The sequence below is a fragment of the Triturus cristatus genome, chromosome 2_1, assembly GCF_964204655.1.
Source record: "Triturus cristatus chromosome 2_1, aTriCri1.1, whole genome shotgun sequence".
In the NCBI taxonomy this organism is placed as follows: domain Eukaryota; kingdom Metazoa; phylum Chordata; class Amphibia; order Caudata; family Salamandridae; genus Triturus; species Triturus cristatus.
Genome location: NC_140581.1, coordinates 352,151,310 through 352,169,867, shown reverse-complemented (window position 1 = coordinate 352,169,867; position 18,558 = coordinate 352,151,310). Strand labels below are relative to the sequence as shown.

At 44.0% G+C, this 18,558-nt stretch overlaps 1 protein-coding gene and 1 pseudogene across 3 annotated transcripts in view; both read right to left on the bottom strand.

Annotated features, from left to right (window-relative positions):
- NDUFS4 (NADH:ubiquinone oxidoreductase subunit S4) overlaps positions 1 to 18,558 on the bottom strand; it is a 331,978-nt gene that overhangs the window by 148,565 nt on the left and 164,855 nt on the right. The gene's annotated exons all lie outside the window — the stretch shown is intronic.
- LOC146864185 (elongation factor 1-delta pseudogene) lies at positions 14,384 to 15,341 on the bottom strand (annotated as a pseudogene). Its single transcript, XR_014970066.1, has one exon. The product of XR_014970066.1 is annotated as an elongation factor 1-delta pseudogene (transcript).

The window sequence follows — 18,558 nt, the reverse complement described above, 5'->3', positions numbered from 1 at the left end:
TCTTTCCCTGTCGCCACCCCTGCGCAGTTTGGGTACAGCTTTGATGACATAATATTGTAAACACTTAAGATCATTATTGTGTTCAAATTTAAAATGTCGTGCGACAGAGTACATAGGGACATTACTTACAATTGCACGTAGATGTTGCTATATTCTGACATGCACCTGCAGCTTGGTACTCCCAACATACCGCAGGCCACAGGTGCATGTCAGAACATAGACCGCAAATTCGGTTCTACAATTAAAATTGCCCTTGATGGCAATTGCAGTGGGGCTGAATGGGGTAGAGTAATCGGTAGTATTAACCCCAAATTTGCAGGCTCTGCAGGACGTGCATCTAAAAAAACCTTGTCTAGTAGGGACCAAATTCTGGAAGTGGTAAGTTCTGGGCTGCTTTTCACAACTTGTGACCGCATGGATTGTCCCTTCCTAAATGTGATGATAGGTTGGTCGGGGAGTCTTGGAGCTAATACTCCATCTGTCAATATTATAGGCCAATCACGTTTAATTATCGACCTATATATATTCACTGAAAAAACCATAGGTTTCAGTGACGTTATAGTTAGCTGGACATTTCACTCTTACAAAACCATAGCAATGCACTGCTGCTGACGTCACATGTTACATCATTCATGACATGGTCAGTGACATCACTGATGACATCTCAGATGACATCACTGATGAAATCACTGATGACATCATCCAGTGACACTGTGTTTCTGTAAAGTTTAAATATGTACAGTTTAAAATATGTTTTATATTTATACATATGCCAAGGTGTATTGAAGAATGAGAAGGCGTATAAGTGTTTGAATGGATGATTTAGTAAGTGCATGACTGTATAAGTGAGTAATTAAATGTGTCTTAGTGAATGAATGAGTTAGTCACTAAACTATGTAAATGTCTGTATCAGTCTGTCAGTTGGTGTGTAAGCAGTTGCGTGGGTTGGTGAGAAGCTAAATGAGTGTCCATATAGGTTAATGATTGGTTGTCTGAGTATTTGTATGGGTGCCAGAGTGTCTATGTAGGTGGATGGGGGTGTGTGACTCCGTGCATGGATATATAAGTGGGTGATTCAGTAGGTGTATGGGTTGAAGAGTACATCTGTGAAGAGCGGTATGGATGGGTGTGTGTATGGTTGTGTTTGCGAGTGAATGGATGTCTCAGTGGTACGTGTGAGTAACTACATATCTGAAAAGCAGTATATGTGAGTGACAGAGTATATAAATAAACTGTATGTGAGAGTGAGTGATTGTGAGAGTGGCTGTATGGACGAGTGTGTGGTTGTATCAGTGATTGTATAAGAGTAAGTATGTGTTTGTAAGTTTTTAATTTGTAATTTTATTTTATTTTATTTATGTGTTTTATAGAGCGCGAACTTGACCCGTTAGGGTATCAGAGCGCTTTACAGGGGAGCAAAGCAATATACAGACAGATTTAGAGTCGACCAGTTACAGCTCAAGTAGCAGTATAGTGCAGGAATATATAGGGTAAAGCGAAGCATGTATTTACAGTTTACATAACCAATTACACAGAGCGAGAAACCATATTTACAGAGTACATTTTCAATAATTTTGACCCGGTCCCAAGATACTGGAGTTTCGGGAGACCCGGTAGTTAGGAGGGAGGTAGTGGGCCGCCATAGGTTATGACAAAGAAGTAGTTGAGGTAGTGTTAGACGAGAAATTTGCCCATAAGGAAGATTTTGGCATCTTTTTTGAAGCGAGACAGTGAGGGGATTCTTCTGATGTGGGGTGGGAGAGAGTTCCATATTCGTGGAGCAGCCCCTGAGAAGGCCAGATTGTAAGTTTTTTTTCCCCCGAAAACGTGGAGGTTGGAGCAGGAAATCTCTGGCGGATCTGGAGTTCCTGGTTCCTCCGGAGATCACGAGTTTCTGTGTCAGATATGCGGGGGAGTTAGAGTGTAAAGCTTTGTGCGTGATGCATGCTAGTTTGAGCTGTATTCTTGCCTCCAAGGGAAGCCAGTTGAGAGCTTTCAGGTGTGGGGAAATACGATCATATTTCCTTGTGCCGGTCAGTAGTCTGGCAGCCACGCTGAGGCAGGCTTTTAGAGGTGCCAGGGAGATCTTGGGTAAGCTTGAGAGGGTTGAGCAGCCATATTCCAGTCTAGAGAGGACGAGTGCTTGAACTGCCATTCTTAGGTCGGGAGCATCAAGGAAGGGTTTCAATTTCCTAAGGTAGCTCAGATGGAATCTGGCTGTTTTAGCCATAGAGTTTATGTGGTCTCTCATGTTAAGGTTGGTGTCAAGGGTAATTCCCAGGGATTTAGCCGAATTCACAATGGTCGGTGGGCAATTTAAGGCTGTAATAGCCTTGATCCATGATTGAATCTCTAAGTTGGCATTGGGAGGGGAGATCAGGAGAAATTCTGTTTTCTTTGCATTGAGTTTGAGTTGGTTGGATGCGAGCCATTGTACGGTGAGTTTCAGGGCTTCGTTCAGGGAGATAATCTCTTCGAGAGAAGAGGTTTTGATGTAGATCTGGGTGTCATCGGCGTACATATGATAGGAGATATTAGCTGCGCGCAATACTTCGGTAAGCGGTTCTAGGTAGAGATTGAAGAGGGTGGGGGACAGGGTTGATCCTTGAGGGAATCCAACTGTGACCGGCGATGATGATGAAAGGTTGCCATTAATCAGGAATCTCTGTGACCGGTTATGGAGGAAGGACCTAAACCAGTCTAGAACAGTGCCATCTAATCCCATTCTGAGTTTGAGGTGTTCGAGTAATTTTTCATGGTTGACTGTGTCGAAGGCCGAGGATAGGTCCAGGAGGATTAGGAGACAAGTTTTGCCATGGTCGAGGGCTTGGAGGGCATCATTGACTATGTGGAGCATGGTGGTTTCGGTGCTGTGCCCTGGTCTAAATCCGGATTGAAAGTCAGAGGACGTGGAAGTTGTTGATGTGGTGACTTAGCTGCTGTTGCACACATTTCTCCAACACTTTGGCTAAGAGGGGGATGTTGGAGATGGGTCTGAAGTTGTCTGGGGAGGCTGGGTCCAGCGATGGCTTTTTCAGGATGGGGAGGACTTGGCCGGCTTTAAGAGAATCTGGAATCGTTCCCTGCTGAAGGGAGGCATTGATTATTGAAGTCAAGCTGGGAATAATGGATTGGGCGACGACCGCAAGGCAGTTGGCAGGGAGCGGGTCATTGAAATGGTTGTTCGGTTTTAAGGTAGAAAGGATTTTGGAGATGGAGTCTTCATCATAGTCTTTGAAGATAGGCCAGTGAGCGTGATTTTTGGGAGGAGCCTGTGGGTGTGTCGATGTGGGAGGAAACGGGTCAGGAGGGGGTTGGGGGTGTGTGATGGCGCTGAGTTAGTTTCCAAGGGCCAAGATTTTATCAGTGAAGAAAGAGGAGAATTCTTCAGAGGATATAAGAGATCTCGGGGTTTCTTTAGAAGATTTGGCCAGTTTATTAGATTGGTGTTTGACCAATTCGAAGAGCTTGTGGGGTCTGATCTTAGCTTTCTCAAGTTCGGTTCTAAAGAAGTCTTTTTTTTTAGTTGAGAATGTTCCTGTTATAGGTATTTCTGGCCTGGCGGAGGAGTTGTAGGTGTGCAGTAGAGGGGTGTTGCCTCCAGGCTCTTTCAGCTTGCCGGAGGGCTCTCCTCTCGTTGTTAAGGGAACCCGTGAACCAGGGGTTTCTGTCTTTGATTTGGGTTCTTTTCAGTTTTAGTGGGTCTAGATCATCCAGGATGTTTGAGATGGTCGCAGAGTAGTGATCATTGAGGTCACTGACTGATGAGAGATGCGAAGGGGGGGAGGTTGGATTTACAACGGGCCACCAGTTCACTTCGGTCCAAGTTCTTGGTGTCTCTGATCCATCGTTTAGGAATCGTTGGTTGTGGTGCTTTTGTCTTGATGATGCCAGGTACATGGAAGGTGATGGCGTGGTGGTCAGATCAGTCGCAGGGGTCAATAGAGATGAGCTTGACAGTTGATTCTTTGGAGATGATCCAGTCAAGGGTTGCCACTTTTGAGTGAGTAGGTAGTGAGCAGGCTTGGGTCAAGGCTTGATCTGCCAGGAGGTCTTTGATGGCGTTGATATGTGGTTTCTTGGGATCGTTCCAGTGTAGGTTAAAATCGCCTAAGAAGATATCTTGGGAGTTGGTGGGAATATTAGCTGTGATGATTTCCATGAGGTGGTCGGTGAAAGAGTCGTTCGTACCTGGGGGGTGGTAAAAGATGTGAAGATTGCATAGTAGGGTGGAGTTGTTGCAAATAGCAAGAGCGAGGTATTCGCAGGATTCGGTAGAGTCCGCCAGAAGTTCGGTGACTAGGAGGTTGGAGCTGTAGATGCATGCGATGCCTCCTCCTTTCTTGTTAGATTGTCTGTCCAGTCTTGCGATGTTGTAGTTAGAAGGGACTAGGAGGTCCAGGTATGGGGATGAGGAATCATTGAGCCATGATTCTGTTAGGATTGCTAAGTCGAGGTTTTTGCAAAGGATGAGATCAGCAATATCAGCAGCATGCTTAGCTGCCGATCGGCAGTTGATTAAGAGACCTGACAGGGAGGACTTAGGTGGGATTTCGGGAGTCTGGGCAGACTGGTGGACAGGTGCTAGATTGCTCATGATCACAGCTCTGTTGTGGAGGGTGGCTGGCCTGTTGGGGTTGATAGTGACCAAGCGGATGGGATGTTCAGAATTCCCGTCAAAGGGAAGAGGGGTAGCTGTGGTGGGGTTATGATCTCGGAGGATGGCCAGCATTTCAGTTTCAGAGGTCTAGTGGACTTAGAGTTGGAGAAGCGGTGTAGGAGAGGGCCAGAGCGAGGCATTCTTCCTCTGAGAGGTGGCATGGTTGTTTACGGAGACAAAGCCGTCTCAAGGGTAGAGGAAGAGGCTGTTTCGGGTGCTCCGTTAAGTGCAGGGATGTGCAAACAGGCAGGGACGCGAGGTTCGCTAGGGCGAGTTCAGCGAGGTGGAGGAGGTTCGTTAATTCCGAGATAGAGATGTGAATGATCTGGGTAAGTTTGGTGGCTCTGGAGAACAGAGAGGCCATGTCCCTATCCAGTGGGGGCGATAGAAGGCGGAAGGGCAATGGTGCAGGGGCCGTTAAGTCAGCATGTATAGGAGATATGGGGGGAGGACTAGTGCGGCCTGTGTTGTGGGTCGTAGGGTCAGAGCTAGGGCTCCTCTGTGGGATGAGTTGCGGGCTTGGAGGGTAAACACGACTGGTGTCAGCGGGCAATGGGGACATAGCAGTGGCATAGTCTACGTGGAGGGATAGTAGGGGGGGGGATCAAGGGTCATGGGGTGATTCTAGGGGTAAGGCCGGGCACCATGTTGGGGAGGGTAGGGGGGTCTGTGTTGGAAGACCTTTGGGGAGTTTGTGAGTGGTTAGCTACGTTGGGTAGGCTAGGTGAGGGCTTGTCGGGGCGTGACATGGTTCCCCTGCCTGCGTCATGCGCGTGGTTACGAAGGAGGGTGAAAAGGTCGGCAAATTTGTCCACGTTTTTGGCTGAGGCTTGGATTAGGATAATGCCATTTTTGTAAAGAGTGATGGTGAGGTCAGCACGCAGTGTAGGGGACGGTGTTATTGTTAGCTTAGTGCCATATGGGATGTTTTTTGTTGTGCATACATTGAGGAGGAGGGCAAAGGTTTTGCGCCAGGCAGAAGTCCTTCTGGAGTAAAAAATTAGGTCATTAATGATTATACCGTTGTCCGCGCTATAGCGAAGGTCAGAGACCAATGACTCAGGGTGTCTTTTAAGGGTGGAGTGTTTGAAGTGTTTAGCGGCGGTTTTGGAGAGGTTGGGGGGGGGGTAGACCAGAGTGTAAGAATTAGCCCCGTAGCGGAAAGGCCAGGATTTGCCATGTTGGCTCGGGTGGGCAACTCGAGGATCAATATAGACAGTCGTGTAGAGAGGTGGGGTGCTCACCGTGCGGAGAACAGGAGTTGGAGGGTGTCAGTATCGGGGAGGGCGTAGAGTATCTGGCAGGGAGGAAGATGAGTGGCTGGCAACTATCGGAAAATAACTAGTGAGGGAGAGGATAGTGTGATTGTCTATAGGATTTTCATCCATATGAGGTCAGGCAGTAGAGGTGAATGTGTTGTCTTAAACTGTGGCCAATTTAGGGTCAGGTGATGAGCAGTCTGCTAGGTATGAGCATGCTGTGATGATGCCGATGAAAAACATAGTTGGTGAGGCAGGATAAACTTTTTAAATGTTAACTGCTCACCTTGGTGATGCTTGCGTGAATGATTAGATCAGGGAAGGGCCATGAACCCTGTATTTAGGGCAGCGCCGGTGTTTAGGTCCAGGCTGCCATGCGTGTATGCAGTATTTACTCAAATCTTTACTTTAATATGTTAATACAAGAAGGTGCCTGTATAAGCGTGTGAATGGAAGTGTGATTTATCTTTTGCACGACTGACTAGGTGTGTGAGTGTCTGTATAGGTGTAGGAGTACATGTGATAGTGCTATATTAATGAGTGACTGCATGTATGAGTGACTGTATGGGGGAATGAGTGGATGTGTGTGAAGACCTAGGAATCAGTGAGTGGGTATGTAGTAAGTGGTATTGGTGTGTTTATGGTTTCGAAAATGGTAGTCTGTATTGTAGAGTAGGTGTATGAAAGGTTATATTAGGGTGTGAGGAGGTGCATCAGATTAACACGTGGATGATGTCATCAGTGATGTCATTTGAGATGTCATCAGTGATGTCACTGACCATGTCATGAATGATGTAATATGTGACGTCATCAGTAGTGCATTGCAGGGGCGCGAGTTATGGTTGGGCTAGTTGGCCCCCAAGGACCCTTAGGATTGAAGGGGACCTAATCCTCCAACTTAAAACGCGCCAGAGGGTGCGTTTGCACACTTGTCAAATCAGGCCACGCCCCCTCCCAGCACCACTGTGCAAACGCCCCCCCTGGTGCGTTGTAAATTGGGGAATTAAATCCCCTTGAGTCCTGAGGGTCCCTGGGGTCCAACTAGCCCACTAGGTACCTCCAGTAAGCGCCAAAGAGCTGCACTGCAGAGAGGTGTAAAAAGGGGCGTGGCCTCAGATCACCTCTCTGCAAGGCAGCCCTGCGGCGCATACTGGAGGTACCTGGTGGGCTAGTTGGCCCTCTGGGACCCCCAGTATAGAAGGGGAATTAATTCCCCAACTCAAAATGCGCCACAGGGCGCGTTTGCAGAGTGTTGCTGGGAGGGGGCGGGGCCTCCGGCACAATGCCGTAATTATTTTTTATTTCTTTTTTTAGAAGGGGCGCTGTGTGGCCCCCCTTCTTTTTGCTTTTTTTGAGCCCTGGGGACCCCATCCCCCAGGGCCTGACCCCTTTTATAAAAAAAAAACCAAAATCTGAACGGGAAGGTGGTCACGTGGCCCCCCCTCCTGTGGCCAATTCCTACCCCGGGGACCCCATCCCCCGGGGTATGGCCACATTTTTTTTTTTTTTTAATGGACGGGGCTGCGTGGCCCTCCTCCTGAGGCCACTTCTGGCCCCGGGGACCCCATCCCCCGGAGCCTGGACATCCTTTTTTTATTTTTTGGAGGGGGGCGTGGCCCCCCTCAGGCCAATTATGGCCCCGGGGACACCATCCCCCGGGGCCTGCCAAATCTGTTGAGGACCCTGGGGGGACCCCAATACCCCCACGGTCCCGCCGGCTCCCCACCTCAGCGCCTCCTGCGGGAGCCGGCATTGCCTTTCCACAGGGGGAGCTACTAACATGCAGCTCCCCGTGTGGAAAAGCTATCTGGTTTGGATTTTGTAAGCTCTTGCTTACAAAATCCAAACCAGTGTTTGCTATGACAGGGCAGGGCCGCACGGCTCCTGCCCTGCCATAGCAAACAGCAGTATCCCGGAGTGCGCACCCCGGGACACTGCAGGAGCCGGCCTTGGGGGGTGGCAGTACCCAGGGCCATCAAGGGCTCCAGGAGGGGATCTGTGCGGCCCCCCCTCCCACCTAGCGCACAGCCCTGGGGAGGTGGTGGTCCCTTGGGCTTGGACCAACGCATTTTATAATAGTGCCCCGGGGAGGTGGTGGTCCCCGGGGCGTGTGGGAGAGCTCAAGCCCCCGCCCCACACAGGTTTATGTTGTTCAAAAAGCCCCGGGGGTGGCGGTCCACGGGGCAACGTGGGGGCCGTGTGCCCCCGCGAATAATTAATATAAGCCCCGGGGGTGGTCATCAGGACTGGGGGGGGGGGGGGCCCCATAAATTAAAAAGGAAGCCCCGGGGGGGTGGCAGTCCCCGGGGCTGCGGGGCATGCCGCGGCCCCCGCATATATTTCTTGGCAATGCCCCCGGGACTTGGCCCACCCTGCCCTGGGGCCTCAATTAAATGAAGCGCGGAATCCCACGCTTCCTTTTTTTTTTATTTCGGCGGAATTCGCAACCCCAATGCAAATTTCACCGAAATTTAAAAAAACAAAAAATGCTTTTGTGGGACCCCCTGAGCAGGCCTAGGGGGTCAGGGTTTTTCTACCCTGTCCCCTTTTCTTGTTTTTAAACATTTTTTCACTGTTTTCTTGTGACTCGGTTCTACCGAGTCACAAGATGGCTGCCAACATTTCCTGGTTTGGAGTGTTGACAGCCAATTAGAATAAAGCTCGTGGTTGGGAGGGTTCACGAATCCACTGCGGCCAGTAGGTAGTTAGGACCTAGTTTCCATAGGAAAAGCATTTTTTGACTTGCCTATAACTTTGGCATTGCATGACCAATTTTCATGAAATTTGAATAAAATAAAAAAAAAAGTCCCAAAATAGGTTCTGTGTGTCATGGAAAGTTTAGGGGTGATCCATGCAGTGGGGACCGAGAAATAGGGGCTCAAAATAATGGCGCGTTTGTATTGTTAATTCCTATAGGAAGGCGTTGTCGAACCTACAACCCGAACCTTTGGATGGAATTACACCAAATGTGGTTGATGCGGTTACGTACATTGTACTTTTTGGTGCAAATCTGTTGAGTAGTTTTTGTGAAATTGAATCTGAACAATATAGTGGTATCTGGCATATTTCATTGCGGTTTCGTAGTGATCGCGATTAAATCGCAACAATATTGCGGTAAATCACAAAAGCACACGCCAACCGGAATGCTCCAATTAGCTGGACGCAACCTGAACAGAAAGTTACGCCTGCCATTTTATGGATCTGGAACAGTTACCGGGGCTGAAAATTTGTGTCAATGCTAAAATAGGGGTCAGGTTGGAGATACTCTAACCTTATGTTTAATGGGGGTACTAGTGACACAAGTTAGGTGCCTAAAAGTCTTTTTTTTTTTTTTAAATCCGGCACAATATTCGTGACGATGCCGCGACCCCCAGCGTCCCTCACTATGTACTGTTGCGGCTATTTCAACATCTATGTGAATAGTGGTGGAAATATATATATTTGTACTCATTTGGCATCACTGTTACAGACTCATGTATGCTCTCACAATCTCACTCAGACACGTATGCACCCATTCACATAACTACTTACACATCCAGTCACATACCCACTCATATGTTCATGCACCTACATACCCATTCAGGTACTCATGCACCCACTTACAGACTCACTTGGAGAGTGATGCACCCATGTACAGACCCACTCAGAGACTTGCGCACATACTTTGAGACCTACTCATGGACTTATGCACACAGTCTCATACCCACTTAGAGACTTTTACACCCTCTCAGAGACCCACCTGGGCACTCATGCACCCACTCACAGACCCACTTAGACCCACGCACTAACTTACAGACCCACACACGTATGGACTCACTGAGACACTCTTTCACCCACTGACAGATCCACTGAGGCACTCATAGATCCCATAGTCACTCTCACACTCAGTTACAGACCCTCTTAGAGACTTATGCAGTCAGTCACCCACTCAGACTCACACAACCACTCACACTCAGTCAGATATACATGCACCCACTCACTCACCCACTCAAAGACGCCACATTCACTCATAGACCCACCAATACATTAGCGCTCCCAGTCAGAGACCCACTCAGATATTCACTCACCCACTCAGACTTGCTCTCATTCTCAGACCCATTGAGACACTCATACACCAACTCACAGATCCATTCAGACACTGACACACAAACGCAGATATTCACACAGCCACTCATGGAACCACTTGGACACTCATGTTCCCCGGCATTGATCCACTGAGAGTCATGCACTCATTCACCGACCCACTCAGATAGTCATGCACTCACTCAGACACCCACTTAGACACTAATGTATCCACTGACATATCCAGTCAGATAGTCATATACTTATTTACAAATACACAACGGGACTTCTGCACCTTCTCACAGATCGACTGAGACTCATGCAACCAAATCAGACCCATTGAGACACTGATGCACCCAGTCATAGATGCACTGAGACAGTCACACAGTTCGTTACAGAACCATTGATAGACTGATGCACCGCATCACAGATCCACTGAAATACTTATAAAGTGAATGAGAGACTTACTGATACAATTATGTACGCAGTCACAGGTATCACTGAAAGAGTTATACACTGTGTTTTAGAGATATTAGGAAATAATGCATGCTATTATAGAGTCTTTTACATAGCAATGTGTTTAGTGTGTTGGTTATAATCTATTTTAAAGTTATAAGTTTTGTATGCGATGGTGGCTATTGAATTCCAGCCTTTGCTTTGCATTTTCACAACGTATTCACGGTGACCACAGGTTCCGTTAGCATTGCGGCGAGCCGGCATCATTGCAAAAACTGAAAATTGGTTATAAGAATGGTTTTTATACAAACTGCCTAGAAAAATAAGATTTTAAAGACTGCACTAATAAACCCCAAGTGTCTAAAATACTGCAAAATGTGTGCAAATATGTGTGTTTTTTTAAAAAACGCGATATTCGCAGTTATTGAAGTCATCCGGACTCTTGGAGTTACTGCGAAAACAGAAAATCAGTTTAAAATAATGTTTTTATACAAACTTCCTATAAAAATATGACTTTAAACAGTGCACTAATAAACCCCTGCTGTCTAAAATACGGTTAAATGTGTGCATATATGTGTTTTACACCTCTTTAAAAGGCGCTATCGTTGCGGTTACCGAAGTCATTGCTACTTCCGGTGTCGCCGTGAACAAGGAAAATGCATTTTAGATATACTTTTTCGACCAATGTATACAAAGGGGAAAGTTAAATCTATAAACTACTAAATAGCTAGACTCAAACTTTAAATAAAGCATGACTATATATGTGTTTAACACTTTGTCAAAATTATGCGATATTCGGGACTACTGACATCATTGCAACTTCCAGTGTTGCCGCAAACCAGGAAAATCCATTTCAGGTGTTGTTTTTTCAATAATTGAATACAAAGGGAAAAGTTAAATCAATATCTTACTAAAGACCTATGCTCAAACTTTATGTAAAGTATGTCTATATATGTGTTCTACACTTTGTCAAAAGCATACGGTATTCAGCAAAATGGGACATTATCGCGAAAACCAAAATTATCTTGAAATAAGATGATTAATGTACTATGAAAATAAATAGATTACAAATACAGCAATAAGTGGTGCACCATGCATTTGTAATGTTCAATATCTAATTATAGAAAAAGTACAAATACGTTAGAGTTATTAAATAGAATTTAAAAAAACAGAAATTCACTGAAAATAAACAAAGGTTAGAGGGATGTTGTAGTTCGGAAATAGATTTTCAAAGACCATAGAAATTTACTGAAAAAAAACCCAAAGGTTACAGGGACGTTATAATTAGTCTGACATTTCACTCGTACAAAACCAGAGAAATTCAGCAGTCAGATAGCTGGGCTAACTATAACTCGCGCCCCTGCAAAGTGCTGCTTATGACCTCACATATTACAGCACTCATTACATTGTTAGTGACGTCACTGCTGACATCACTAACAAAATCACTAAGGCACCCACTCAAACCCACACAGAGCCTTTCATACACCCACTCCCACAAAACCATTCACAAACCCAGCCATAGACCCATACCAGTACTTACACACCCACTCACTGATTCACATATCTACACACAAATCCACTCACTTACCCATACACCCACGCATACACCCACTCAGTCACTAATACACCCACTGACATATCCACTCATACACCCATACAGCCACTCACACGCTAAGTCAGTCACCTATAGAGCTACTTACACACTTTCTCACCCATACAGTCAATAAAACAACCACTTACTCACCCAAACAGCTACAACCCCACCCACTCACTTAATCATACAGATACTACACGTACTCACTCACCAATACAGTTAGTGATAGAAGCACACTCACTCATACAGACCCTCTCACATTCACTCACCCATACAGTCACTCATATACCCCATCACTCACATATACTGCCATTCATATACCCATTTACTCAACCATATACTAACACATCTAATCATTCATCCATACAGCCATACACACACTCACTCACCCATACAGCTCCTCACACATGCACTGACTAACCCATACAGCCACTTACTCACCCACTCACTCATCCATACACAAAGTCACACACGCCATCACCAATCCACACATACACCCCTACAGGTACTCAGACAGCCAATCACTCAACCAAATAGTCACTCACGTACACATACCCATACAGACACCTAGACACCAACTGACAGACTGTTACAGACATTCACACAACCAGTCACTCGCCAATACATTCACTAAGACATGTATTCACTCAATTATACAACAACTCACGCAACCACTGTATCATCCATACAAGGACTCTTACACTCACTGATTCACCAATACACCTTTGTATATATATTCACACTCAATCTATTTAAAAACACCTACAGTCACTGGATGATGTCATCAGTGATGTCATGAGTGATGTCACAACCATGCCATGAGTGATGCAATATGTGAGGTCATAAGCAGTGCATCGCGGTGCGCGAATTATAACTACAACTGCTGAATTTCTAGTTTTATACAAGTGAAATGTCAGCCTAACTTTAACGTCCCTATAACCTTTGTTTTTTCAGCTAATATTAGCACTGTATAAATGTATGTGTGTGTGTATATATATATATATATATATATATATATATATATATATATATATATATATATATATATATATATCTCATGTCCAAGTTAAATAACCTTGGATATTAGCAATTCTCCATGAGTGTGCGACCTTCTGTTTGAGAAATGCATTTTACGTGAAGTTCGCCTTCTGTGACAGAGGAGCGGCAGCTTCTACTGTGGAGACTGAAAAAACAACATATATATCATTTTTACACACACAGAATAAGCATTAAATTCACACATAAGGAGTCAAACTCGGTGTACAATACTTTTATATGTGCCTAGAGGGAGACATGCTATTTACATATACAAGATGAGAATATATACATCTTAACTCTCTCAGGTAACTGAACTTTCCGATGTAAGGAACTCCGTCATCTGTCTAAATCGGTTCACCCTACATAAAACTGCTAATAAGTAAACACAGATAAAAGCATGAATGTATAAATAAAGCGGATTACACTTTTTTAAAGCCCCAAAGTGATTGAGATATTATAGCAATTATGTCAGCAGTAAAATATCGGTAATGAAGCATTTGCAAAGGAATACTGCTGTAAATAAACAAAAGGGACATAAGAACCAGGAGGCAATATGAATACAAAACCACTGTAGGGTTGAGATCTCTCACTGCTACTGCAAGAAGTATGTGGCTTTAACTAAAAGGCGATTGTAAAAGTTTTTAAGGAATTAAAATCCGGAGAACGAAACATTCCAATTTTAAAAAACATATCTTTTTAAAGCCGTGTTAAAATATCACTCCAGAGGTCTCTAAATCATGTTTAATGTATTTACTAAGTAGTATCTCATTTTACCATAAAAAACCTCCCGTGTACCCCTTCAAAGAGACACATGCTTTGACCCAATGCCCCAGACTGAGACCTTGAAATTTTTACACAAGAATGCTGGTCGAGGGATGTCTAGACAAAACAGACACTTGAGCTCACTGTGGGTTGTGCAACCTCAGATTCAAACCCTCCTCCTTTCAGTGTGTTGGCAGAGGTGGCATAATACTAACAAGCACGGAGGCAACGTTTATCTGCATGCAACTGAAACCACTTTATATCCACCAATGGCGCGCCCAACATTTCTACATTTCATTCTTTGGTTTTCCTTTGGATGGTTATTTTATGTTGAGCCTTAAAATCTCCTGATTAAACTTTTTATATTCGTATTTGCAACACTAAAAAAAGGTTCACGTTTGTTCTACGAAATGTCATGTATGAATGCTAAGGCACAAATGTTATAACCTGACAAATTAGTGAATACTTAACTTAATTCTTTACAAATGTGAGGTTTTAATATGAGTCGAGCTTTTCTTTTTTTTTTTTTTTTTTTTTTTTTAGCAATATAGATTTTTATTCTGCATGGTTGTCCTTTATTATTTATAGTAAAGCCTACGTCAAGTCTCAGATCTTGTTGAAAGCAGCAATGTCGACACTCTGCACGTAATCTTCAAACTTGGTGATTTCCTCCTCCAGGATGTCTGTTCCAACCTTGTCGTCTTCCACGACACACTGGATCTGGAGCTTCTTGATGCCGTAACCCACTGGAACCAGTTTGGAGGAGCCCCAGAGCAGGCCGTCCATCTGCACTGTCCGCACGCACTCCTCCAGTTTCGCCATGTCCGTCTCATCATCCCACGGTTTGACGTCGAGGAGGATGGAGGACTTTGCAATAATGCCTGGTTTCTTGGACTTTTTCTCCGCGTACTGGCGCAGCCGCTCTTCTCGGATTCGCTCAGCCTCTTCATCTTCTTCATCATCACTGCCAAAGAGGTCAATGTCGTTATCATCGTCTTCCTCAGGAGTAGCAGAGACTTCAACTTTCTTTACTGGAGCAGAAGGCAGGGCATTAGTAGTGGGTGCCACAGACGGAAGGGCTGCGGCGGGCTGGCGAGAGACCGGGGATTTCTCAAGTGCTGTGAGACGAACCTCAAGCTTCGAGATTGCCAACTGCAGATCTTCAACAACTTTGTGGAGTGACTGGTTCTCTAGCTCCAAATGGGCAACTCTGGTGATAAGGTCACTGGGCTCTCCACCTGGTCCCGCAGGAGGAGCCGCGCTTCCGGCCAGCGATTTCTGGATATTCTCCCTGGCTCTGGCAATGTCTCGGAGGATTGTGCTCGCTCCATCCTCCTCTTTGTGTGGTGATTTTGTGGCCTTTTTGCAGGGAGATACAGTAGCCTTCTTGCACGGAGACAGATTTGCATTAGCAGGTCTACTCAGCTGCTCGTAATACTGCCTCTCTGCATCATCATACCTTGGCTTATCAAACCAGACCTTGTCATACAATAAAGATTCTGCATCCATTTTTCTCTCTTTCAGATAATTGACAGGTGGAAAGGGGGCCCCGCACGACCTTGCCCAGGCTGTCTACAAGAGAATGAATCTCCGGTACATGTTATGCTCTTTTGTCCAGCTTATTCGCAATCGGCGGTGCAGGGGAGCGCGGCTTCTCCACAGCGGTTAGTACGGCTGGCACTGCAAAAGGCGAGTCGAGCTTTTCTAAGTGCGTTTGCATACTCATGTTTCTGCCAACAGACGTTTCTCTTTCCCTTTTCACTTGGGGACTATTTCAAAAATATTTTAGCCATCCCAAAATTCCAAAGAAGAAATTACAAGCACAAGTGACGATTTACTTTGTACCATCAAGATCTTCGAACATTTACGCTCGCAGACGGAATATACCACTGCACTGATGAAAATCTCTCAGTATGGGGAATTTTCCAGAGTACTAAGTCTAGAACTGGAATAGCTAACATATCTGCTCTAAGGAGAGCATCATGAAGGTGGCCATGGGGATCTGGTAAGGACCCTATCGGTCAGACAAGTCGGGGAATTCACGGACATTGCCAGTGGCTTTTCACACTCAATGGGCACTGTGAATTTTGGGGCTGATAACAGAGGGCATCCAAATGCAAATTATGAAAGAAAAAAGAGCAAAATGTACAAATGTACATTTCCGCAATGCATTCTGTGACATCCGCAAAATGTTCATGTGCAAGTAATTAGGAAAATGTATGACATACACATATAAGACCTAGAATTCCAGGTTTGAATCCCTAAACTGCGGAATAGCACACAAACCATGGGCACCACATTACAATGTATAGTTTACGTACTTCTGCGACTTGGGCCATCAAAGTGCATTACATAAATGTTTAGAGTTCCATTTTACACTTGCATATAAAACTATTAATTTATATTAAATACTTGTATTGGTATATAAGCTGCTTATTAGTATGTATTATTAATATGTAGGCGAATAAAAAAAATATGATTTAATTGCTCAAGAAAATGTAGATTACAAGGTATTATTTCATGACTTTTCTTGCATAAAAACCCGGGGTATGAGAACACATTGTACAAAGTTTTTGTTGTTTTTTTATTACTATTTTTGGATCGGTATTAAGCGAGGTTAAAATATCCAGCAAGTATAGTATTTTCAACAGAAAGTAAACAAATAAAAGTATTGTTATCTTAATTTTGAAAACTGTAGGAAATTGACGAGAAATACAAGCTCAACAGAGATTATAATACAATTATGCTATTTCTAAAACATTGTAGAGTAGGTCTGAGGAAGTATTGCTGGTTTTAATACATATATAACATACATTAAGATTATAAATATTCTTTAGGGATAAATCCTATTATAGATCTAATACTTTTTTGCAAAGTACTTTAGAGCAGACCATAGCTGGAATTAAGACCAAGCACCACTATGTGTGTTTATTTCATTACATTAAATATTTTAGGCGATTTACATTTTATATTTATTTTCGCCTAAGTAAATGTTTTCTTTTTTTTCCTTTTCAAAGTGTCATATATCAACTCCTGCAAACACAAAAAAGGTATAATCTAATATAAGTTTATTCACAAGCAGTTCTCGAACACCTAAAGTCCTAGATGAGAGTCGAAATCATTCCCCTCCTGCAAACTTCAGATACATTGGAAAGTAACTCACAATAAAAGAAACAGAAGTACTACACTAACATGCTCAAATTACAGAGCAAAAAGTTGCGTTCAGGTACTGATACCAAATAGCATCTTTAGTGGCTCACTGCGTTCAATTTATTAACCATAGATAGTGGCAGGCTCAGTGGGAACAAAAATTCGAACTTGACCTTCAGGATACACATTAACCTTTGCAGAGGATGGGTAGCTGAGATGGACAGTTGTATGATCGCAGAGAAGGAGGTTTACAAACGCAGAGGCTGCCCTAAAAAGTGGGATAAAAAATGGGGAGGTTGGAATGCCTACAGAGAGTAAATTTGTACCTCTCCTACAGAAGATATGCCAATGCGACGGTCAGAACGTGGGGACCCCTTACAGCATTAACAATTGTAGTAACAAAAGACAAAATGATGTACTGTATAACATTTGATTCACCATGTGATAATGTAATGGTGATTCTGTGCTTTAGGTTTAATAACATTTTAAATAAAAAATAAAAAACCTTTGCAGAGGATTCTTTTAACCACTTCCTTGCAGTTTAAAGGGTGGGCATGAATATGGTGGTAGCCTTTTACAAAGAACAGTTTCATAAATCGTTTATTTTATGGAAGCGTAGCATCGTCTATAGGATACCAGTATTTCAAGAAGCAGTGTGCAGGTATTTCAAGGAATAGAATGCTTACTATACTGGAGAAAACACAAAACTGTGCTTGTAGAATGTCAACAGTAAAGTAAACCTTTACAATAGGAAACGCTCGCCAAGGTTTTTCATAGGTTTAGACTGTTGAGTGTTAAATAAGAGTTAAAAGCTCAACTATCAGTTTGCAATTCAGTGGTATGGGCATAGTGCTAAATTTGTGAAATAAAGTGCTCTGCTCACAGCGGTGCAACAATTAAACGTAGGCGCGATTACGACCAAAACCGGTAATCTTTAATCCCTGCCTCTTATTCTCGTGCTCGCAGGTTCCTGCTTTCGGTTTATGAAGGATTTTCGACATTTTTCTTCCTTCGTCTTTCCGATCTGTGCGTTTTCCGTCTCTTGCACTAGGTAAATATCTGATAGGGATAAAAATAAGTGCCGGTGCCCCCCACCGTCCCAAATTAACCACTGTATGGAACATAATTAATTTTGCAGGTAAAACATTCGCAGCTCCTTGCCATCCACTATTTTCTTGCAGCTTCTTTCGGTGAAGAAAGACTACTATAGCAAACACACTACTAAGGGCAAGCTATAAATACTTGCAATTATGCACAGCATGTCTGCATGAGCAGGCCTGCACGATTTACAGAGTACATACGTATAATAAAACAAATTAGATAATAACTGATTGCAATGTTGTGATTTTTTTCTTCAGAGTATCAGGATTTTAGATTGTTTGCGGAGTGCCATGCAGATTCTTTTGACAATGTTATGCTTAAAAATAAATGTTACATAGTAAAGCACTATCTTCACTTGCTATTTAGATCCTTAAATCTAGCAGAGCCATCTGAATTTTTGTTTTGCCTCAAAAAGTCTGCAGCGAGCGTGCCGTCAGAGACTGTGAACCTGAGAAAATCTGTCAGCTGGTGGCTTG